At 45.5% G+C, this 25,056-nt stretch overlaps 1 protein-coding gene and 1 non-coding gene across 6 annotated transcripts in view; both read right to left on the reverse strand.

Moving 5' to 3' along the window:
* The window catches only part of LOC135911931 (neprilysin-1-like), a 220,352-nt gene that overhangs the window by 87,113 nt on the left and 108,183 nt on the right, over nucleotides 1-25,056 (reverse strand). The gene's annotated exons all lie outside the window — the stretch shown is intronic.
* TRNAA-CGC (transfer RNA alanine (anticodon CGC)) lies at nucleotides 12,640-12,711 on the reverse strand. The gene has a single exon. It is a non-coding gene; the product is annotated as a tRNA-Ala (tRNA).

A 25,056-nucleotide genomic window follows, 5' to 3' on the forward strand; every position in this document is an offset into this window, starting at 1 on the left:
TGAAAGGCGAACGCGGGGTCTTAACTTCGACGGCGCTACCTGACGGAGCATCATTCATTTTTCGTCGCCGGTGAATGGGGATTGCGTGTGCCCGTGCCGGATTTTGTTTTTCCCTCGTGGATTCGGCACACCCACTCCTTATAGGCCCGCGGGATTCGCTACTCGATTCTGATGCCTCGGCAAGAGCACGTGCGCGTCACCGGGAACCCGGCACACATTCATCATTTATCAAAATGGCTCCTATTTCCTTTACGTTTTCCCATAGTTTATCGAAATACCTCCTATTTCTTTTACTATTTCGTTCACGCGGAGGCGAGATCGCGCACGCGGAACACACCTCGAGTTTTCCGTTTGACACGTCCAAAGCGGGAGAAGTCTGCCTATATGATGCTATGAGGAAAATGAAGGATTCGTGTGGGCGTATGTTTATCTAGGTCAATTACTCACAGAGGACTGTGATCACGAGGATTAAGTTCACAGAATAAAACATGGTTGGAGTGCATACGGCAGGCAATACCAAATCCTGACCGGGAACACAGAGCTGCCATTCAAAATAAATTCGTACAATTATTGCATTCTGCCAGTACTAACATGCAGGGAAAGAAACTTAGTGATACAAAAAGAGAATCGAGAACAAGCTGACAAGACCGCGCAGAGAGTGATGGAATGAAAAAATATTCAGCCGTACCGTGAAGACACGGGAAGAGAGCGGTGTGGACCAGAGAGCAAACGGGGGTAGCCGATATTGTAGTTTTCATTAAATGAAAAATATCGAGGTGAACAGGCCATGTAATGCGTAGGGAAGATAACCGGTGGACCATGAAATTTAAAGAATGGGTGCCAAGGCAAGGGAATAATTTTTCGATTTATATTTATGTATTTAATTTCTTCATTGTTCTTTTAATGGGACGGGACAAACGATGGAAGAAAACAACGTCCTCAAGAGCGCCAAATTAGTCCTTGTGGAGGGTAGCGCAGAAGTGGAGGGAGAGGGGGGGGGGCGGTTTCGGTTATGACATGTTGTAGTAAACGAAGCACAAATGCAACTGAAATAAGGTTCAACGAATATTTATCTCGGTCAGTGCCATAGCTGGTTAGTGTTTCAGAAATGTTCGTAGGTAGAAAAGTTAGCAGTTCTCACTTCCTGATAAACATGGGAGCGAAGGACTGAGTTTCCTGTTACTCGCAAGATTCCCAAAGTCGAAGGCCTCGCGTGTTAGGTAAGTTCGAAGTATGTATGTACTGCTGTGAGAAACAGACGTCAAATCAACCTTATCTATTATCTCAATGGGCGCTGACTAGCAACGAGGATTTCCCGTCGGTCTGATGTCTTTGCTCCATCGAGGTACAACGTTCGCAACGCCAGGAGTGGCGCTCATCACGGCAGCTTTTTGAAAAGCCCGATAGCTGCCAGGGCGATCTTCTTCCTGCCCAGCAGGAGTTGACTTGCACGCTGTGTTACGCCAACATGTCAAACGCTCGTAATGTTTGAAAAACTGTTCCGAGTTCCAGCGATGACCTAAACGGCTAAACCTTGCTACTGACAGTGTTTCTGGAGGATTCTTTAAATATGCTAGGGACGCTTCGCCCTTCTGGCAAAATGTTTTTTTTTTCGTTTTTTCTATAAGAAAATAAACAGGCTGCTCTTGCGCGGAAGTGCTACAAAAAAATTAGGATCTCCGGGCAAAGCATTGTTTCAAACACAGCGTATATTAGCCTGTACTTATATAAAAGACACAAGCTCGCTGTGAAACTCTTCACCAAGTCGCCTTGCTATATATATTCGGAACGAAATTGCAAGCAACAGTCAATAAATTTACGTCTGGACCCAGAACCGCTACGGAGGTTTTCCAGTACATTATTCGTGAATAATTTCTTGGGCGTCGCTGTGTGTTTTGACAATAGTCCTCAGAAAATGCTCGTTATTAAGTAAATAACTCCCGTATTCAGAAATAACTCGAAGCCCATGCGCGACTTTATATCTCGATTGGTGCGAACGCGCTCAAGACGCTGATTGCGTTCCTTTGGTGCGTTCACGACAGGCGTCATTTATGGTATCTTCGACTGGTCGCCTGTATGCCCCGAAGAAGAGTCGGGTAGATCGGTCGTTTCCCGAGCTCAGAGGTAGAGGACAAGCGAGCAAGCCGAACGTGCGACTCGCTCTCGGAGGAGGAAATTGCTGATGCGAAACAACGTGACTACTTCCAACGTCCGATATTTCGCCTATCCAAAGCTCCCGGCGCTGCCGGAAAAACCGGCGGACGTGCCTGTGGGACGAACGTTCTTCGAGACGCCAGTATGCAGTGGCGTAGGTTGCCAAGGTTACGGTGGGCCGTCGCCAACAGCAGTGACGCGGCGCTGCGATGACATTTCAGTCTCGATGACTGCTCTGACGACAGGGCTCGGAGCGCCTCAGAGCGCTCCAAGATAGAGGAGAGCAATCGAGAAGAACCAGCCGAACGCAGGGCGCGCACCCTCTTTCAACCAGCCGAAGACTGCGCCGCTCGCGAGAGCGCTCCAGAGTGCTCAGAAACGACCAGCCGAAGATAGCATTAAATCAAGTCAAGCGTGGGCTTCAAGTTACAATGCATTTCTCAATACGAGGGTAAGTTTCTTCACTTAGCAGGCTTGCTGTTAGGCCTACCATAAGCATTAAAATTCATTATGTCCATGCTGTTCTGGCGTCATAATAAGAATTCGACCACTGATTTGTGACTGCGAACAGCGCTGAAAATGTTGTCAAACAAAAAGAAAACAACACAAAGCGCATTGAGTTGAGTTTTTTTATGTTTGTCTGCATTTTCTGCGATTAGCCATAACAAGGCAAGTACAACAAACTACTCCCGCGTCACATGCTTCAGCAATGACTGACCGACTTCATATTTCCAGCGATGTCAGATGAAACAGGGGCTCACGTTTAAGCGGGTGCGATAATAAGGTGTCTCAATGAAATTTCATAAACCGCCGTTTCATTGCGAAAGCATCATATACCCCACTACGCGAAAATCCGTTGGCGTCATCGTGACGGAAAGATGGTACCAAAAATGGCCGATGGCGCGAAGAGTGACAACACGTCAAAAAAGGCTCGAATTGACCTCAAATTTCACAGCGAGGTTCCTGTAAACGAAGTAACTAATGGCTTTCAAAAAATTATGTACTATTGGTCAGAGTGGGAATCGAACCCGGACCTCCATGGCACGAGAAGAGCACGCTTCCCCGACTCTAGAGCAGCGTGCGAACGCGCGTTGCATGGGTTCCGCGTCCAACAATCTTTTCCCACGCTTTGTCGAATGTGGCACACTCTCGACGACACGAGGAGGAAGAACTGGACAATCGCTCCACGCCAACACCAAGTTTGAAGCCGTGAACCCAGCTTTTAACCTTTTGGCAACAATCTGAATTTCCGAAGTGGAGGCGGCCGCACCAACCCCAAAGCGCAGGAGTATATAAGCCCATAGAGGCGCATAGGGTGCGCTGGGCATAGGCCTGGTCAGGCTTAGCCGTTCGTGCGCCACCTTGGTAGTCTAAACTGCCCTAGCCATGGATATTCAATGGCCCCCACTTTTGAACCCGAGTGCCCCAGATAGGGAGAAAGATGACGGAGATTGGCAAGTCGCCCTTTCGCTCCGACAGAGGAAAGTGCTAAACAAGCAGCAAGAGCAGTTGGTGTCGAAGCAGCAGTCTCCCCTAACCGCCACCACGTTGCCGCAATTGACGCCATCCATAAAAGACGAAGCAGAAGAGGCGGAGGCGCCTTCTCCCTCTTCGAAGACTTCAAGATTATCTGGACCCACCAAGGGCTACTCATCGGAGACGTCACTGCGCCACAGCTCTCTGAAGCTGTAACCGGAGCCTGTGGGGTCGGCGGAAACAATTTCTGCTGCGACCGAAGCCGGGGTTCAACATCATCATCACTTCAACAGCCAGTCAAGAGATTGTGGACGCCATTCACCGGACAACTCGGCTCAATGTTCTTTGATCACTGCACAAATTAACCACTTGCGTCACAACTGGGGAGGATACGAATACAGGTCTGGTGCACAGGATTACGCTACACACTCGGCCAGAGACGCTCGTCACCGACCTTCGCGCACGCACGCAGGGCGTGGAGAGTTTCCGCACCCGAACGCTCGGCGAAAGCAATTGGGCGGTGACCACCTTCTATGACCACTCAGCTCCAAGGTTTGTACACTACATGAGCGGTGAACTGGCCTGTCGCCCTCATGGGAGCACTGCGCAGTTCTGCAATATGTGCAAGTAGACTGGGAACCGTACAGATGTGTGGCGCCAGCTGCATCGGCCGGTCTGCCAGCAGTGTACTGCCAAGGAACCCCGGAACACGAGTACGCGGCCGAAGGAGTACGCGGCGATAGAAGCCCACGAATACAGGTCAAAATTGCCAAGCGACTGGCCGCTCGGGGCACTTTACGTGTATTCGCGGGCTTCTTTCACGCCCGGAAAAACACTTTTATTTAGCACGTACTCGGCTACTGCGTGTTGAGAAAGCTGTATCGGACGTTTCTCATGCTACTCTACAGCTTCCCATTGATACTTTTGATCTAACAATAATAATTGAGAAGCTTAATAATTATTGAAGACTAATTATTTTATTAGGCGGAATGCAACAAATAATCAGAGTACCTTCAAGCAGCGGCAAACAACATTTTCTGTCAAGCTACGACACGTTTGAACGTTTTACAGGTTTGGTTCAAGTTAAACATTATGTATTAGCTACAAAAGTAGGAAAAGGCGATACAGTCGGCTGTGTTGGAGATAGAATTGTTTTGCTTTTGTGAAGTGCCATTCTGCGACAAACTAGGTGTTTATCCTATTAGAAATACTAAGCCGGCAGATGCTGAAATAGCTCGATCGCGGCTGTGCGAAACGCAATATCTATTCTCTTGCAACTTGAACAAGAAACACAACCAAACAAGAAATATGACGCGTCTGTTCCAATTACAAGGCAAACCAATTGCCCCTGGATCCCTCCTGTGCTTTCGTTCTCCGTGCATAATCCCGAAGACCTCTGTGCATTGGCTTTAACACGAGGGGCTGCAGAAAGAGGAAATGCCAATGGAATAAACACTTCACTATCGAAATCTTATTACTAGCTGTGTCAGTCTTAAGAGCAATATGCAAAGCTCGATCAAGGCATAGGCTGATTCTTTGATTTCTGCAGGACATGAATTTGTGTTTTTGACATTGTAGCCCCTTGGTGGAAGGACTTTTTCTTAGTGTTAGTGCTGTTCTTCTATCCCCTCTACTTTTATCACCTAACAGTCTCACCCCGACATTATTTTATTTATATATGCACGCATGAAACTTGCAAAAATATGCGGCCAGAGAAGCGATCTTTATCATGTTCAATATATTTAAGAAAGCCACAGAAAGAGGCAATTGAATACGCAGTTTGAAGAGAAAAGCTAGCTGAAGTTTCCTTTCTTCTTTCTTGTCGCTCAACCACCCTCTCACTACCACTCACATGGAATGTTTGATTTCCCCCGATGAAAAAAACGAATATAAGTATTTTTTTACCTTCATAAAGCCGTAACTATTTCTGTCGGACAGAAAACAAGAATAGTCATAATTCTGCCGCGTCACTCGCCCCTTAAGGTACTGTGAGGGCCACTATTTTTGCCTTGAGGCACATTGAAAGCTTCGCTCTTCTTACGTCGTGTACTCTGCCCCAAACTACACAGCTTTCTTCCTCTATTCCTAGCATTATAGCTACATAACTAAGTTGTGCGTAGGACTCGTCAAAGGTACCACATTACCAGAGCAGCATAATAATGCTCGATGCCCTTTAGAAGTAAAGACAGGATATAAGGTTACGATGTTGAAGACAATATAAAAATAAAAGTACGAGAGGACCAGATACGTTAAGCACTACGAACTGCTCGAGTCTTCGGTGGTGGATACAAGCCAGCGTATCTACAGCGTGACTACAGTCGACGTGATCAGGGTGCATGAATACAAATACATTTACAGCATTCAAGCTAGAGCTATCGGTAGTCTACATGCAAATTCACGCTTGTTTGAATTCGATTCTCCCTGTCCGTTTTCAAGCGGACGGAAACCACGTGCACTGTCGTTTCATTTTTGTTTGCTTTTTTTTGAGAAGCACGTTTCTTGAATGCTGATAATAGCGCGATGTGCGGCATATATTTGTTTTCGAAATCAAATCGAATTATTGAAGCAACTTCGTTTCTGGACGCATTATTGAATTACTCTGTTTGGGCAAGAAGTTCTAGACGCCGTGGTACTTGATATAGCTAAACCTGTTCACGTCCCACTTCATGCAAAGCGCAGGGTGCGACGCAAGAAGGAATTACGCAATCTTGCTCTATCGTGTACGAATTCCCCTGGCTTTCACTTAGAATAATAGCCAATGCAGAGCACGCGACGCAAATGCTCACTCAGGCTTGTAAATCTAGCTTACGGTGAAATTAAGGAGAAAAATACGCAAAAAAAGTGTCGGCGCATATTGGAAGGATCAGGACCCGTACGTACGAAAAATCCCTTATGCTACTTTTGTGCTTCAAATTAAATAACAACCACTTACGATAGTAGACATACTATTAGCGTAGGCAGTCCACCAGGTGCAATGAGCACTCACGAACGAAAATTTCAAAAAATTCGGCCTAATATTTAGCAGTCTGATTGAAAAACAGAAACTAAACCCGGCGGACACGAGCGCAATGAACATTAATGGGGTTTGCCCACTGACGTTATTTGAGAAGCATAAACATGTGATCTGCGAATTATACGCTATCCCATCTAGTCTCATGTCATTTTTCTTGTCTGCCTCGTAGAGTTGCCTGGAAGGGTTTCCAGAATGACGTTACCGAAGAATAACACGATTAACGAGTGCACACCTAAAAGAAAATTCTGATATTAATTGTATTTAGACTTCCCAGTTAAGAGCCAGATTTTGGCGTGACTTCGAACTATTAGGGGCCACGCAAGAGATTTTGTGCTGAACACCATTGACGGTGACATTTGTTTCCGATTGTCTGCCGTAAGAGTATTAATTGAAATGTTAGCTAATTGACCATTAAAAGATATTTGGGAACAAGATAAGAAATACTGAATGCTATTTCAGGCTGTTAATTGAAACCCATCTTGAAGGGGCAGCGAAATATGACGAAAGACAGAGGCAGGAACACACAGGACAGCGCTGATTCAGCGCTGTCATGTGTGTTCCTGCCTTCTGCCTTCGTCTTATTGCGCTGCCCCTTCCAGATGTTCAACCAGTGCCCACTCGCCCAAATGTCAATCCTTCTACGGGATATTTGAAAAACATAGTTGGAAAACGCTCGGAAAAACCTTTATGCAGTAGGTATTGGGCAACAAAAAGCTGTGTTCTGAGTTTTTCAAGCTTCTCTGCACTGTTCTCATAGACACTTTTCATGTAATACAATATTTACGCAGTTAATTAAATAATTAACACTGTTTATATAATTAGGCGGAATGAAAAAAATATAATATGAGAGTCGCAAAGCGACAGCAAAGAACATTACCTTGGTTCTGTTCAGCTACGTCGCATTTGCATATTTTTAAGTCTTGGTGCTTGAAGTAGGACAGCTTCATAAGGTCTCTTATACGTTGTTCGACAAAAGGTAGAACGGCAATGTCCAATTTTCACGGTTCCTCAGCCATATATAGATACATATATATATACATATATATATATTTATATAGAATTGGGCATCTTCAGACATCGACCCAGACATCCACCCGTTCGTAGCAATTTCTACAAAGGAAACCTATACGGGTTCCACGGAAGAAAACGGGTGGATGTCTGATTTTCCCTTTATTCATTACTTCTCTCCACCTTGCCGGTTTGCGCAGAACTGCTACGTCAATATAGAAGAAACCATACAATCCTGCTTTAAGTACAAAACTGTGTTGTTTTGATTCAGAACATTTTCCACCTTTTTCAAGATAACAATCTGTCAACAATGGTGGTTACAGCACTGCTACATAGGAAGCTTTTGACTCGAACTGCTACAGATGTTTCGCTTTTCCTTTCCTTGAGGTGACGATTCATTTACGCTAAATTTTGGACCAGAAATGGCTCAAATGAACGTTTGGATGGCAGGCTACGTAGAATAGCCTCGATGCGCAAGCATAGAAATCCTAGCTCGGAGACAAAAACATGCTGTTATCTCAAAGCTTCGCAAACAGCTTCTCAGAAGGATAGACTCGCTTGCTCAAGGTACCCAGTGGTTCGACGTCCACAACCAGCACTGTAGACGCCCGACAATCCATAACCAAATTGTTTTTGATTCGAACTTGTTGTTTAGGGGTTCATGTTTAAAGAACTCGATCGAAAGAAGACTACATTTAGGACTACACAATAACACAGACAGCTGTCCTGTCGTCTAGCATGACGCGTCGTCTACTCTTTTGCTATTTCTTTCAAGGAGTTCCTTTTTGTCTTAGACCCTTGGTGCTTGCTTGTAAATCGGCACCGTGGGGAAAAATGCCACCTTCGCTAGATATGGCCACCGCTATGTGAAGAAGCGGCGGCCGCAACTCAACGTCGCACCAAGGAACTCGTGCGAGATTATGTTGCCTTGCAGGAATCGGGCATGTCGCGCCAGCCTGGATACCCACAGGCCGCCAAGTTTATAATGCTGCAGTCTGCTGAGCGGAAAGAGGCCCGAAGCTACCACGAAAAGGCAGGACGACGGCCGGGCTAAGGAACCCGTAAATAAGGCATGCGGTGGCTCTTGCATAATGCACGATGTTGCCGCTAACCGCGGCTCACTCCAGCAATTTCCCCGAGACACTCGGTCTCGCATAGGGCCAGGCCACATATTGGTGCCGCCACCAGTGACCAAGAGCGAAGGCGGGGATGCCTGTCAGGGCAGAGCGATTGATATGCAGAAGGGATAATAAAGTGACTGCCAAGAATAGAAATCTCCCCGCACGGTAAAACTGAGAACCCGTACTGCGTGAACGAAACCAACTAAGCGTCGAGAGATGCCGTGAAACGACCGAGGCATAGGCAACGCTTATGGCCAGGGTTTTGGGGGAAATAGCTTACGATTCGGAAAGGATTCTCTCCATGTCACTTTGTTTAAATAAAATACCGATTCTGGCGTTTCACGTACCAAAGCCACTATATAGTTAGTAAGCATGCCGTAGTGGGGGATTCCGGAATAATTCCGACCACCAGAGCGTCTCTAACATGCCACCTAGTTATAAATAAACGAGAGGTCTTGCATTTCGCCCCAATCGAATCGCCGTCCCGACGACCGACATCGAATCGGTGACCTCGACCTTAGTATAGTGCAGTGCCATATCTTTTGGGCAAGGCCCGCGGGTGGGTGTTCGTCCATAGAATACCACGAGCAAGAGGTAATTTGGTTATTCAACGTGGCATGTAATGAGATGGAAAGGTTATCCAGCAAAAAAAAAAAAAAAACGTTGGGTTATGTAGACTTGGCGGGCCCCCCTCGCCCCCAAAATAAAAATAAGGGAATAACTGCGCTCACTCCAGCAGTACACGGCGTCTAATGAAAATATTGCTGCATGAAAGATTGCCATTTACCATATTCCTACGAGATTTTTGACAAGAATATACTGGTCATAACCACTTTTTTTTGTATACCCTACACCGCTGGTAGTGGTGTACTTTTGCAGCGTTTGAAAGAGTAAATGCACTTTCCGATGCTTTTCGGTATCAAATAAAATTATGTGTTACAGTCGTACAGCTCAGCGAGCGTCCGGTGCGGAGGAGGAGGGAAAGGGAAATAGCAGAGGGCAGGGAGGTTAACCAGAATAACGTCCGGTTGGCTACCCTACACCGGGGGAATGGGAAAGGGGAAATCGAAGATGACAGGAAGTGAAAGGAGGGAACGAAGCGCTATAACGTAAAACTATTCCAAACTTTTCTATTCCAATTCTGCTATCAGCCCTCCACGATTGGTCAAAAACTTTTTTCGACCACCCCCACTTCACCTGTCTGTCACACGACGTCACAAAAACCGCGATAGCTCCCCATCTGATATGATGTGTACACACTGATTATGCATGATTTGACAGAAAAAAGAAATACTGTTATTTCTAATTCGACCCCTTTTCGCCATTAGCCCTCGGCTATTGGTAAAAAGTTTTCGGGCTGCGCCCACTTCACCTGCCTGTCACGTGACGTTACAAAACCGCAAGAACTCTCCGCGGCAAAGTGACGTGTACGCGATAAAGATGCATTAATATGCCGAACAAAACTGAATTTTCATCGGAATAGCCACAGGCTGCCCCGTTCCGAAAGGAATAGAAGATGGCTGCCGCCGATCACTCAGACGCTGGCTACTCGCACCTGCCCGAGAGCATGGGCGTATTTGCGTGTAATAAAACTTCTTGCGTGGCCGTGTAACGTTTTCGAGCACTTTCAGCATGTTTACGACCTCATTCTGCCAACTCTTCTTTGCTAAAGGTCCGTTTTAGCGTCATTCTTGAGCTTCCGTTTCATGCCGCCGCGATTTTTGACCAGCCACCGCAAGCTAAGTAAGGGAAAGCCGACCAATCGTAGACGCCGGTACCACCCTCTTCATCCGGTTATCGACTTTCAGTGCAGTCGCTCGGCCCCATCGAATTCCTCTCCACTTGAGCGTTCTCCTCGCCTCTTGTCAGCCAATTAGATACGACAAGCCGCTCACTGTAGGCAATGTTATACGTTTTTCAAGCAAACAGAAGTGACCTCCTATGAACGAGGAGAGCATTTGATTGGTCTTTTCAGACAACACTGTGGGTGACCGCCTGGTGCTTGCGTTGGTGGTTACGTAAATTTGACGTCAGGAGATTGGAATAGAAACATATTGGAATAGTTTTACGTTATAGGGCCCCATCACAAACATTTGGGGCTCAGAACAATCGGTACCGTGATAAATTGTCAAAATGTCGGATAAGCTGAGATTGTTTCGCCTCTTTTCAAGTATTGCAGAATCCCTCTACGCCAAAGAAACATGAAATATGGCAGGTGAACATCATTCATACTTCACTGTTTGCAATGCAGTTAGAAGATATATCTGAAAAACTGAGTGGCCGATTCTGTTTTACAAAATCACAGCATGTTAGTGGAAGTACACAGTAATGCTGGTGATAATTCAGTTGTCCAGACAAAATGAGCTCAAAAACGGTGGAAAAACTATTGCTCATACGAAGAAACAAGTACTGTGTTTCGTACTGCACGCAAAATTGAAGCACCAATATATAAAGTCAATGCACTTTGTATGATCAGAAAGGCAAGCTTAGCATCAAAAATAAGAATTTTCGAAACGTAGAAGCGAGCGCAGTTTCAGACAAATAACCCAGGATGCAGCCTCGATTTATTATGACGTGCGCAACAATATTAAGCATATCGACCGCTGCCTACCTTCACACTGGGTTACATTTAGCGACATCAGATGCGAGGGACGCACCTTCGTTACTCCTGCGTTACCCCATAGTTCCACGAAGGCGAAGTTACAAGAGTGCAGAAACTCGAACTGAACTTGTCCCTTCAAAATTTTAAGAGATCATTATTGCCGAGCCACGCAATACTGCTCTCCTTGTTTCTTCAAGATAAATTTTCTTTACTTCTTCCTGTTCTCCTTTTGTCGTGAAAATAATCTCAAAGAAATAGTGTATGCTCGTCGCTGAAAAAAAAAATTCTTAGCCTAACAACGAGAATAACGCAGTGATGTCGGACGTCAAAGTAAAGAGAGTTCAACATCGAGGTATGCAAGACCGCAAGGGATACGCTATCGCTGGGGCTTATGACTTTGTAGTTAGGGCCGCGGCCTATGCCAGGTAGCCGATGATCTTGTGAAAGGACCCAATCGGCGTGCCTCCTATATGAGAAAGTTCAGTCACGCCCTTCTCTCCGGCCCCACACCTTACTTTAGAAGACTGGGATTGGATTACCTAGAGGGACTTTAAGCGCCACCGCCAAAGGCATATCAATCTCGATAGCATGCAGATCTGAGCATGCAAATCTCAGGTTAGTGTTCGGCAACGAAAAGTAAATTATGTTGAGAAATAAATCGATTAACTCTACAGAATAGCCTAAGGGTGGCCCATGACTTCGACTAAATCATAGTGTCGAGGACGCCACAGCATATATATATATATATATATATGCATGCAATCAAGCATAACCAACCTTTATTTAGACAATTCAAGGAACGCGTACACAAATAATTGCACCAATAGCCTATGTGTGGATACCTAGTGAAGCTTTGACGCCAAGATTCAGGATACCGTTGTCATAGTAATTCATAACTGTTAGCATGGATTAAAACAAGAAGAAACTGATCATGACGTGCTCTACGCGCATAATAATGCTAGTGGGGTGTGTGCAGTAGCCATGCAGCATGTTTTTAACCATAGTGTGGTCCCAAACCTATGTTTCGGAAGCGAGCTTTAAAAACGCCGAAACGCCTTAGGAAACCCTTCGAGAACCTCAAACGGCCCATTTTGTTAAACCGACCCTTTTCGAATGTACGCTCAAAGCACGTAAGCTACCTGATGCACCAAGTAATATTTTTGCCTCCAACCCACAGACAAGTGTCAAATATAATCCTTGTACTTAATAACTTAATTAAAGAAATGCTCAATTAATGGAAATGAAAGTGGGTGAAAAAAACAACGGGCCGCAGGTGGGACACGAAACCACGTCTTCGCATTGCGCGTGCGATGCTCTACCAATTGAGCTACCGCGGCGCCGTTTCCCCATCCACTTTCTTGGCTAGTTTATGTTTCCTAGTAAAACCCTGGGAGTGTTAGCCAGTGCCACCACTCATAAACCTTAGCGCCGGGTGTGGACCATCCTTTCTGCCACAGGCGTCACGAGTACGGGATCTTTTAGGGGAAGGCCACTAGGCAATAAACCCACACGCACTGCGTGTGGGTTTATTGACTAGTGACGGGGAAGAACCAGACAGCGCCAGGGCCGGTATTTTGTAGCGATACCTTTTCCGATTCTATGCCTTTTCAGGCTTTTCGCGCTTGGCCACTGGTCAGAGCGACGGTCTGCCCACATTATCAACGCGATCAGGCGGCCGTGTGTGGTGGATGATAAGAATAGCATAGAATAAGGCATAAGGCATCGCTACAAAATAGCGGCCCAGAACTGATCCGTGCATGTGTTCCAACTTTCAGTACACGCGTATACATATCACCGGGGCAGACATCCAAGTAACCTACGTCAAACAAAGGACATAAGAACTAGCCAAATTATCAGGACAACTCAAATTGGCGGTATCCTTAGCCACGTTGAAATTGTGACATATCATCGCTTTTGTTTAAACGGCGTTAACGAGCATTCTACGAGCGTATATGAACACGTTGTCACCACAACATTTTTCTGTGTTTTAAGCCATCGCAACCTATGCTCAACAAACCAGCGCAATGCCTCACAATTCTGTATTAAGTTAGAAAGGCTATAACATTTGTGACAAAGCAAAGTATAATACCGACAGCCTGTGCGCGCATCTGCGTAAAAAAATTGCAGATGCCACGGTAATAATGAAAATGGTTATGGAAACCTACACATGGTGTGCTAATTCACTTCAGCGTGTGATCAGAAACAAAAATGTCTGTACTCCTAACAATAATCGTCATCAATCTTACGTATACCTTTCTACATGGTAGCGGCTGGAACGTTCCTGTCAGGAACGGCCTCTGCGTTATAGCTAGCGCGCCGAACCGTTCCTGACAGGAAATTATTGTAAGCGCAGAGTTTTCACTCAAGGAAGTGCCCACATGATTGATGACGAATATTGTCCATTCTTCTTGAACAAAATAACTTGGAGAGGGCTTCAAGCTCTTAGACTAAATAATCTATTTATCTTTCGTATAACTTGAGGAAGTTGTACAGCCAAGTTCTTTTTCAGCACTAACAAAAGAGAGGAAGGACATCGAAGGCAAATATTGATACTGCCAAAAGGAATTGCGCAAATTCAAATATTCAAATAGATTGGACAACTGCAGTTCTGCTGTGCTCCCAGCCGCTATGCCCATGAACACAATAATTTCCGCACTCGAAATGAACTTGCAGTACCGGGGTTTCCATTCACCTCGAATGCTATAGGAACGTGTTGAAAACGGGTGTGTCTTATAGGACTGCATCGTTTAGCGTGTTACAAGTTTTGGAACCTGTGCAGCTGTCTCAGTGCATTGAGAAATGTACGACGCAGACCTAGCAAAAAACGTGCAGGAAAATGGCCACGTGATTCGATTAGACGTCGAAAGAAAGCGCTCGTTGCCATTGCCCCCAAGTGTAGCGGTCCTTTTGAGGGCAGAAGTTTATCCAAATAAACAGTTCAATGTCCGATTGCTCTCCGCACGATCTACTTATTTTCACTGTCACTACGCGATTTATAACGTCATTCCATGCACCAATCTGTTTTCTAAAAGAAGCAAATAAAGCCCTTGCGTGTGCCCAACACGTGTAAGTAAAGAAACATGGCAAGCAATACTGGCATGGGCATGAGGGCTGAACAAATGACATAGTACATATGGCAGCAGCGATAACGCTTGTTACACACAGTTGCTTTCAAGGGCTATCATACATATTTGACGGCGCCTGCTATTGCAATACTAAAATTCATTATTCAGAAATTATTGCAGTACATAATCATGTATCAAGCATGGTGCAGTTTCTTCTTTCATCCAACAATGAATATCTTCCCAGAAGAAGTATTAATACTTATGTCCGATCTTACACCTACCAACACTAAAATCTTCCTACCTCCAATAGTACAGGGCAGCTTTTACAAAGTAGCTAAACATACGTTTACTCAAGGAAATATCCCATATTTCCTAAGGTTTGTAATTTTACCGTAATAATAACCACACATGCTAACAATATGTGCTTCATGTGCACTTTATCTTCGCTTTATCAAAACATAATATTATCAAGCAAAAGTGCCAAAGCATGGAGAACATGTAATGGTTGTCTTCTCTGTGGCTATAAGCCACAGAAAGATAAAAAACTATTCCACACGAAAGAAGATTAAGACAATTAGTTCACATGACAACACATTCATGCCACACTGCCACGAAATGTTATTTGAGTAAACAATAACCTTTATTGTAGTTATTTAATAACTCTTCTGGCTCAGTGATCAACAAGTAGAACCTCGCACAAGAGTGTGAAACATGCCACTATGAACGTCTTAGTAAATTACCTGGGGAAAATATACTAATTAGGTGTCAAACTCATCTAAACAAAACTGACAAGTACAGGCTATCTGTAGACTACACAGAGTATGCACAATATATTTCCTGTCCTATCTTTTACGTAATTTTGTCGTTGAAAGTTTCTACCCTATTCAAAGACAACATCGAGATCCTGGCAGCCCATTCGCTTTCGAAGGAGTCAATCACACTTGTCAATTATACTCAACTTTGCGGATAGGATGGGCAATGCACGCTTTATCTGCTTTCCTGCACGCCTGCGTAGTACATGCACTTGCCTTTTCCCATGCTAAATTCTACCAGACTATTTGCTCAACGCTTGCTAATTTGATTCTCAGTTGTGGGCAATCCGGCGTTATGCGAGTTTTTATGGCATAGCGCAAGGGATGTTGAAGGAACCTGGGTCATCATACGCGGTATAGGACTACAAGCTTCTGCAGAAATATCGAGCATTCATTTAGGACACAGTTACCGGCCACAATTCTGCCAGAATCTCCAGCTATAGTCTTGCAAATGTCCCCCTTTCTTGTATTATGTGGGGAGCAGTGAAAGGCACCTCGTTATCCCGCAAAGACGCGGTAATTAGTCCGCGCAGACTACGTAGTATAAGTAGTCTCCCGAGTTAGTCGGCATGTAACCATGCGCTTTGCGAACCCGCGATGCTGCAATGGTAACCATCCGGGGTAATAATTGGCTGGCAAATATGCCGGTTAAATAGAACGTGGAACTGCGACTATGTACGAATGTTCTATGAGGAGAACTCGACTATGAGGCGCGTGAAATGGCGAGCACTGGCTTATTCCCCGCATAACCGACCATAAACTCTTGCATCACGCGACGACGCAGCTACAATACGCCGCTTCGAGAAGTGCGTGGTGCAATCATAGAGATGAGTTACATTAGAAATGCGGTACGGTATGTACGGGTGGTAGCGATCCTAGCAATGAACGGCGCAGGCAAAAACAAAGTTTCGTGTTCAAGCCTGCCACTAGAATTTTACGAACACTTGATTCTATTCTGTCTCTTTTTTTTTATTGGAATCCAACTTCTGAGCAGTGAGCGAAAGAAACATGATTACAGCAAATCAGTTACGTCACGTTTCTAGGCGGCTGAGCACGAGGTCGCGGGATCGAATCCCGGCCACGGCGGCCGCATTTCGATGGGGGTGAAATGCGAAAACAGCCGTGTACTTAGATTTAGGTGCACGTTAAAGAACCCCAGGTGGTCGAAATTTCCGGAGTCCTCCACTACGGCGTGCCTCATAATCAGAAAGTGATTTTGGCACGTAAAACCCCATATTTCTTTTTTTACGTCACATTTGTTCCCGCACTGGATCCACCATTAGACCAATTGTTTAAGTAAAGCTTAAAAAACGGTAGGAGCATCCGCTAAGCTGTGATGGTCTTTCATAGTTGAGTACACCTATGATGCTCAAGTGGCACAAACTGAAGACGTCGAAACACGCCTGGAGAGACAAACAATCACAAGTAAAAAACCAATTATCGGATTTCATAGGCATTGCCACTATCAATGCTGAAGTGCTACTGAGCAGGCAGAAATACATTTTCTCGCTATACTAGGGCACTTCGGAACAACGCGAATGAAAAACTCGAAGGCTTCTAAGCGAATGCGCTGGTCAGATGAACCGGAAGATTGGTTTAGTGAAGCAGCAATTAAATAAAGCGCGATGTACATGCAGGCAAAGGGCTAAAAAAAATTGCGCCAGACAATGAGCTTGAGGTATGGTCTCACCAGGTATCAACTTCGAAGTACGTGTCTAAGCAGAGCACGTCTTCAAGAGTAGTGCGATTTTCAAACAGTTTTCATGAAGGTATTGGCTGTGAGATTCACACAAGAGAAATCTGCAAAGAGACGTAGCCGTCGGGCAGTAATGCGAATGCGTGAACAAAAAATCGTTACTAGTGTTCATCAACATTACATTTCTCTTTCGAAGCAAGGCTGTGTCAGAGAGAACGGGCATGCGCTCTAAATACAATATTCCCTAATATTTATTTCAATACAGCTTGATATAAGAGAGTACTGGGACTTACAAGCAACGACAATAAAATTACATAGTTTCGGGAGTGGACCCTTCGCCGCGAAAATACAGGTACCACAATGGTCCTCTCGGCAACTCTGACACTGCCTAGCCAGAAAAAAAACGTAGGCTACATTGCAAAGTGCAGCGTTTAATTCAGGATGAAATCTCCCAGTGTATGCGCTTACTTTTCCACACAAATCAAAATTCATCTTTTGCTCTCCCTGATAATATGCCTAAAGTTGTGTTTAAAGCTAGTTCACCGGGATGGTTATATCACTGTGAATCCGATCACATAATATGTTTAAGGCTTGCCCACAATTATGGAAAGCATTAGAACGTACAGCAAGTAGACATTTAGTAAAAAGTAAACCAGACAAACCCGCATGCAGTCTGTGATATCCCCACCTCTCCGCCAATGTGCCAAAACCACGATCTGATTATGAGGCACGCGGCAGTGGGGGACTACGGAGTAATTTGGACCGCCTAAAGTTCTTTAACTTGCACATAAATCTAAGTACACGGGCGTTTTCGCATTTTGCCCCCATTGAAATTCGGCCGCCATGGCTGGGATTGGATCCCGGAACCGCGACCTTAGCAGCCCATCAACCATAGCCGTGAAGCACTCGCGGTGGGGTATCTTAAGCTTCTACAGGGCTGGATGGAATTGAACTGAGGGCATACATATTCAGACTCGGGGCACAGGCTGCAGACATCGTAGCGGCGGCGCTGTAAGGACCAGCCTCTCCGGGAGGAAACGCGAAGAAGGAGGAGGGCTGCAGTGAGCACCTCATACATGATGCCTTCAAGATTGTAAATACGGTGCGTCCCTAAATTGCTTCAATGTTATTCGCATTAGCATCGGCAGTCATTCGGAGATATCTTTAGGTTCCCGAGTTTTTCTTGTTTTTCTTTCGTTCACCCAAACTTTAACGGCATGTCCTGCTTGACAGATTTGGAATTGCGCGATCAATCGTTTCTCGAAGTCTTAGATATATTTTTCGACTCAGACGTGCTGCTGCTAAAGGAAGGCACCATCCCAGAACAATGGCGGATAGCAAAAGGAAAAACTCCTCTTTCTGCATCCTAGTTTCTTTGTTGTTGTTTTTTTAATAGCTATGTTGTGCCACAGGTATCGAGTGCGATTAAATGCTTGCGTTGTGTTTCGAAAATAGCGTGATTGAGCTCCGTGCATGCCGAAATTTATCCGCCACGTTACATATGCATATAGCCGATTTGGTTAGATTATGACTGCCTTTGCGAAATCAAAAATTTAGTGATACGCAGATTCGCAGTGTAAGAGCAGTGCGTACAGCTGTTTTTCATCTATGCCAGCGCGGGCAAGAGAATCCTTAGATATAGCACGCACACAATCGACATACTCGATTGATAGCAACAATTTAAAAAGTGCGGAATACTTTGTGCGTGCATACGCTACACTTCATTGAGACGTTCCTCGCTGCAAATGTTTTGCATCGACCATGCTTTTCTGCAGTAAAAAATATCGCTCAATCGTTTGCATGACAAGAAAATTCATGTTCAATTCAAAACAAATGAAAAAAAGAAAAAAAGAAAGGATGCATCTCTCATTTGTTATAAATGAGGAGAGAATCATAGCCTTCATGGATCATATTTTAGACGAACGAATGCTGGGCCCTTGGAATGTGGCTGCCTGCCATTTGTATCATCGTGTACGCTGATCTATTACTCCAGCTATGCTTTTCTTTACCCGTTATGTGTACCGAATTCTCACGACCCGCAGCAGATCAGTTTTACGCAGACACTTTGCATTACAAAAGAAAGCATGAAACGGTCATTTTCTTAAACCTGGTATTTCTTTTCTTTTACACCTGGAAATTCTCTCTGCCTGTGCATAAACAAAGGGTGATTTGATTTTTTGGGCCTTCACATGAGGGGACAAGTGTACTTAAACTGGCGCAATTTTCACAAAAATGTCGGCCACTTCTGTGTCATCGCACAAATTTAGTTCAATAATAAATTTGTTCTCCTTCCCCAAGAGAGGGTAGCCAAACAAGGAAAGCGTCGGTCGACTGCCTCTTTTTTTCTCCTTCTGCGTTTCCGTCTTTCTTTCTAACTAGCTTTCCTTCCTATTTTTCCGCCCACTACTAAAGTGGTTAAAATAGGAAAATAAGATCCTCGCAACAAGGCAGAGAATGAGAGGGAGCTTTTTTTTAAGAATATTGGAGAATTTCGTGAGGCGGCATACTTAGCACGCCGTTCTAGGCGAATTACATGATAAATGAAATGATACACACAGGACATATGACATTTAGCATACACATACCACAACACGTAGAATATCTCGTGTATTGTGTTCAGTCTCGCACAAGTATAAAGAGCGCCTTAATAGCGGTGTGCCCTACAGGCCGCACTACTCCCTGGTCCAAGAGCTTGTTGTACCTGAACGTGTAAATCCTGGTTTACAGAGTACTATCATTAGCGAGGCTATTCGGAATTCCGCTCTCATTCGCTGTCATTCGGACTATACTTCAGGCAAGGATGCGTGAGCGACGAGATGATCCCTGACGTAGATAACGGAGCGAAGAAATGTCTACTAGAGCACACCAACGAAAGCTGTGAATCGGGAGTCATTCCGGCGTCCAAGAAGTATGCAGGCAGTACAGTGATCCCGACACCGAAGAAGCTATTTAGAACCTGAGGACAGTGCAATACGCTTTCTTGGGCTAGTCGGGGGAGCATATTCGGGGTGCCCAGCGCAACGGTAATGAAAGAGACAAAACAAGTTTTCCTTTGTAAAGTTCACTTGTGTTTCAGCAATGGTCCAGGTCTCCTTTTTGTCTCTCTTGGTACGGTTGCACTGTACGCCATCGAAGGTGAGGACACTTTCCCGCACTTCGTGCGCTGGTATACACGCCACGAACATATGGTACATATCAGACTGGGTGGGACATTACGTGGCAGAGAGCGGTCACATCCCAAACAAAACGTATATTTGTTGCCAACACCTCTCGACGCCATACATAGTACTAAAAATATAAGAATGCATCTTACACAAACTAGACACGAAGAACAAGAGCGCCATACTTGACAAAGGTGTTGAGGGACCCTTCGACACCGCCACTCGCGTGTCTCACGACGCCGTGTTGAGGACACTCCGAGACAAGAACTATTGCGAACTCAACTAGCAATCGGTGAAAAACGCCATCTCTAGCAGAATAGCGACCTTAGGCCTGGGCAGTCTGTGGTTGTCTAAGTTCAGCGTACCGAATAAGGGAACACCTCAAGGCTTCGCCATTTGCCCCCTATATTTAAACATACCAATCATAAAATTACTAAACGCACATTGTGGCATCGACGGCTTGAGACACACCTTCTATTCGGACAACTTCACCTTGTGGACAAGGGGGGGAGCCACTAGAAGCACTAAGGTACTATTCAAGGAGCAGTTAACAGAATGGAGGCGTACCTGAAAACCTGTGGTCTCTGGTGCACGCCCAAGCCGTCATAACTATTCAAATTCAGGGCAAAAACCAAGGGAATGCACCACCAGGAAACCCTAGACCCTGACGTCCCTCTTAACAGAGTTAAACTGATTAGCGAGTTCATCTACAAGTGTGCCAATCTTTAACAAACAAACGTAGCGCGCACACGACACGCTAAGGTATGTGTCTGCAAATTATCAGGGCACGGAGTTCTGGTTGAAAACAGCTGAAATTCCAAACGTGCTCCTCTTCTCTCAATGAATCCTGCTCCCACCTCGAGTAACGGTCGCACGCGCAAATGCCTCTACGTAGTTTGTCGCTCACCATGACTAATCATCCAATGCGGAAGGCGCAACATCCCAATACAGAAGGTAGGCTCGATGCCGCAGTACGTCCGTAGGTTCCGGTATGGGAAAAAGCCGGGGAGGAACACCGTTTGGACATGCTATGTTGGCGCAAAGGGAGAGATTGTCTCCTTTGCCAGTGCCGCTCGCCTCCTTGAGGCATGGTAACAAGACCACTAACTTCATTCTTCGATAACGAACACACATGAAAAGCCCTTTCGGTAAAGCGATCCTTGGACAGCGCTCTACGGCTTCCTGCGTAGAACGAATATTTGCAATGCGGCGGGGTGAGTGGTGTTTCATAGACTCACTAGGAATCGTCGGTCTCGTAATACAAATGGACGGGGCCTGGTCCGCGACTCTAAGTTCCAAGAGACCGTCCTCCATACAGTCCTCCTGGTGAGATGGATCGCAAGCAAGAGACACGAGCTAAATCAGAACTCGATCAAGGTAATTGACGGGTTAATCATAGGCAGGGTAACAGACGGGACGCCCTACCTGGGGCCCCAAACCGCTAAATTGAACAAGCTTAACACACTATCCGGGAAAGATTTCAAAACAGCCGTCGAGGTCCCTGACGAAGCCTCGAAGAAACAACTGCTGCGACTGGAGATTTAGAACATATGGACGGAGCTGGTCGAGAAACATAATGCAAACCAAATCGAAATACTGAAACTGATGGAAGCGGCTAGGGCCACGTTTAGAATGCCAGGATACGCGCAAGACTTAGGGAAGAGGGAAGAGAAAGAGTACTAAAATATCTAAGAGAAAACATCACAGTAGCACCGATACCTAGCAGCTTGCACCTAAAGCCCAACCGAGAAAGAAGAAAATAAATTGCAGCACTGGACAAGTACTACAAAAGAAAACTGCGGACGTAAGATACGCAAACGCCAGCAACATAAACAGGAGTTGCAGCACTCGTTGTCAGAGTTTGATGGCGAAGGCACCGAAAAACTTTAGCAACACTTACAAAGGGCACAAACAAAACGGAAGTATAGTCATAGCCTTCGCCGCAACAATTCACGGGGAAAAAGCAACAATTATTACAGTCTCGCAGAGTGCCTGCGAAAAACTACAAGAAAAGGGAAGTCGCTACAGCAACCGATACACATACACGCGAACATCAAGAAACAAGCAATATACATCGGCTGGACCCCGGGGAACGAATCCCCGAAGGCGGACGCCGCGGCCCGAGATCACACTCGCTACGCAGTCCTGGTCAACGGGCAACGAAGAAGAGAATATGTTCCGAAAAAACAAACAAATATTCAGCAGTACTATTGTTTAAACTGAGTAAGCTATTCCCCGCCAAATCCCAGACTCGACAGAGAATCGATAAGTCCCGGAAGACTAGGAAACAAATTCTGATGTACACGGCATTTTACTCCACAGAAGCTCGCCCATGCAACACCCACACGCTTGCAATTTCTGCGACGTTCTCAACTTTCTACGCAGCATGGCGTGGGAGTGTGGGGTTTAGGAAGACAACACACCTTCGAGGCACACAACGACCGAGGAGAAGTAGGAGTCCCTGCTGCCCAGCCCATACCCGGAGGACCAGCTATCATGGGCGGACAAAGCTCATAGGGCGGCCAAAGGGCTACAAGCTCCTGGAATGAGAAGGCCGCCCACTTCGCCTGATGATTTAGCTTGCTCAGAGCAATAAACCTCATTCATGGTCATATATTTCCTTTTCTGTGCGGAACTGCTTAGTCGAACATCAGCTGATTTACTTCGCGACCAAGCAGCTAACCAGTATAGGCATAGCAAATAGTTATAAAGAAAACCTTTGCTGTGTCGTTTCACGTTAATAAATTGGGACTCTGGCCACGATTTCGAAGCTAGTAGATTCTACACGCCCAGCTGCATTTCACACATGTATGGTACCCGGTGGTTCCGGCCGTAAATAGATCTCCATGTGTGCCCAGAGTGGCTGTAGTAGGGCCATCGTCTAATGTACATACGCACTCGCCGCTTCTCATCATCATCCATCCCAGTACTTCCACTCCTCTTCCCTCTTCCCCAGTGTAGAGTGCTCAGATCGACCTCTCTGCCTTTCCTATCAATAAAACCTATCTATCTTGCTGTGTTATTCTTTCCATGTTTTTATGTTTATCGCGATATTGCAGTTGTGTGGGTATACTTTTAAAAAAACACAGTCTGCGGAAACGTTTCACAGAGGTAAATATTTTCGAGCTTAGGTACACAATACTCTGATTTGAAAATATAGCTGATGCGTATGCGAAGATGTCAGTGGGTGAAGTACGGCTTTAGTTAAAATTACATAAGCAAATGCTCGAGAGCATGATACGTGACCAATGTTCGTAAGGACGTGGTCTAATTACTGGCAACTGTAATTCTTAATATAAGTGCAAGAAAGAAACCACTGCACTGGAATCAGGGCTGCGTCTATGAAACGTCGCATACGTCGTCCTTGCTGCTATTAAAAACTTTCTTGCCTGCGACAATTTCTTTGCTTATATAAAAGAGACGAGTTCTTTAGCGAGGAAACGTTTCATCATGCATCTTCCGAATGAAGCTTTTAAGAAAACTTCAAGAACTAGCGTTATGATCACGCGCGTACCCAGAGCCAGTGCGGATGTTTCTTACAGTATAGGCGATAATTTACTTGCAGGAATATGGTGGTTTCAAATTCACGTCAAGATATCCTATAGCACTGTGAACGTCAGTCGCCTAGGTATGACAGAAGTAAATACACTGCCCTAACATTGAGAAATGTTACGCAATTGACTTATGACAGGGCAGTGGAGAGTGTTTTGCTTATTGAGGAACTTGGACACAAATTCCATTGAAAAAGAAAACTGACATGCGCCATTACTGAGATGCGCCATTAGAGTAGTATTTTGGACCTTAACGACTGATTCAGCCGATGATCTACCTCACAGCAATTAGAGCGCAGAAAATATGTAATCGCTAACTTTTAAACAAGTTGCCGCACTCACCACAATCCTAAAATAAGAACTACTAAAACTAGACACACAGATACACCAACGGCTCCATCCTGCCGAACAGCTCTACTGCCGTTGTCGTCATCCCAGAAAAATTCAACGACTATCAAGTTAAACACTTGTAGCTTTGCCACATTGACGGCCACCGAACTTGCAGGGCTTGACGTCACACAGTTTATTCTTAATTACGAACCGACGCACAAATGGACAACTTACGCGGTGGCAGTCATACAGTGTATTTCAGCCTTGGAGCGGTTGTCCGTAATAACTGCAGGTGTTTAAAAGTACCGACACCAAACACCACGTGACTTAGAAAGTGCACCAATTGACTGTTCAGAGGCTACCAAGTCACTGCTGTGTTATCGCCAAATAACGTGAAGGTAAAGCTGTTTGATAAAGCTGTTTGTTGAGCCCGCATAGAAGAATGCCACGTTTACATCCGGCTTCGTACGCAGACGGTGCAAGGACGTTCCGTAGACTTGCAAGCGTATGCAGCACATTTGAATGTAATGAACCACACTTCAGGCATGGCAGGTTATAGAACCTGGATACTACCTTAAGCCCTCCCTGAATTTCACTCTATTGGCGGCGAGGAGTTACGGAGTCGCCATCTAGCGGAAGCGCCTCGCTGGCGTAGTTCGAGGGATCACGCGGCGCACTCCTCATATGTTTTGCTGTCAGCGCTGACTGAAAACACCACGCGCGATCTCTCCCGGACATTTCTGTAAGTACTTTCGAAACGAGAGAAGGTTTTTACTGTCTAAATAAAAAATTGGAGGACGCTTAAGCTTCGCCTTCAAGAGTAGAACGCGACAGCGTTCCGGTCGACCCGCCAAAGGGTGTAAGACAGTGGGCTACGGCGCAGCGACTACGCGCCTCGCATCGGACACGGTGAGCGTCGAGCAGTGCCGCGTTCGGCGCGGCACTGCTCAAGCAAGCGACGCACGCCTGAGCCTTAGAAACAGCGCGTTTCTAAGGCAACACCGCATTCACTAGAGACGCTTTTGTACCGCTTTGAAGCATCGAACTCGTGGCTGAGTGGTCTCTAC

The sequence above is a fragment of the Dermacentor albipictus genome, chromosome 9 (genome assembly GCF_038994185.2).
Source record: "Dermacentor albipictus isolate Rhodes 1998 colony chromosome 9, USDA_Dalb.pri_finalv2, whole genome shotgun sequence".
NCBI lineage: Eukaryota > Metazoa > Arthropoda > Arachnida > Ixodida > Ixodidae > Dermacentor > Dermacentor albipictus.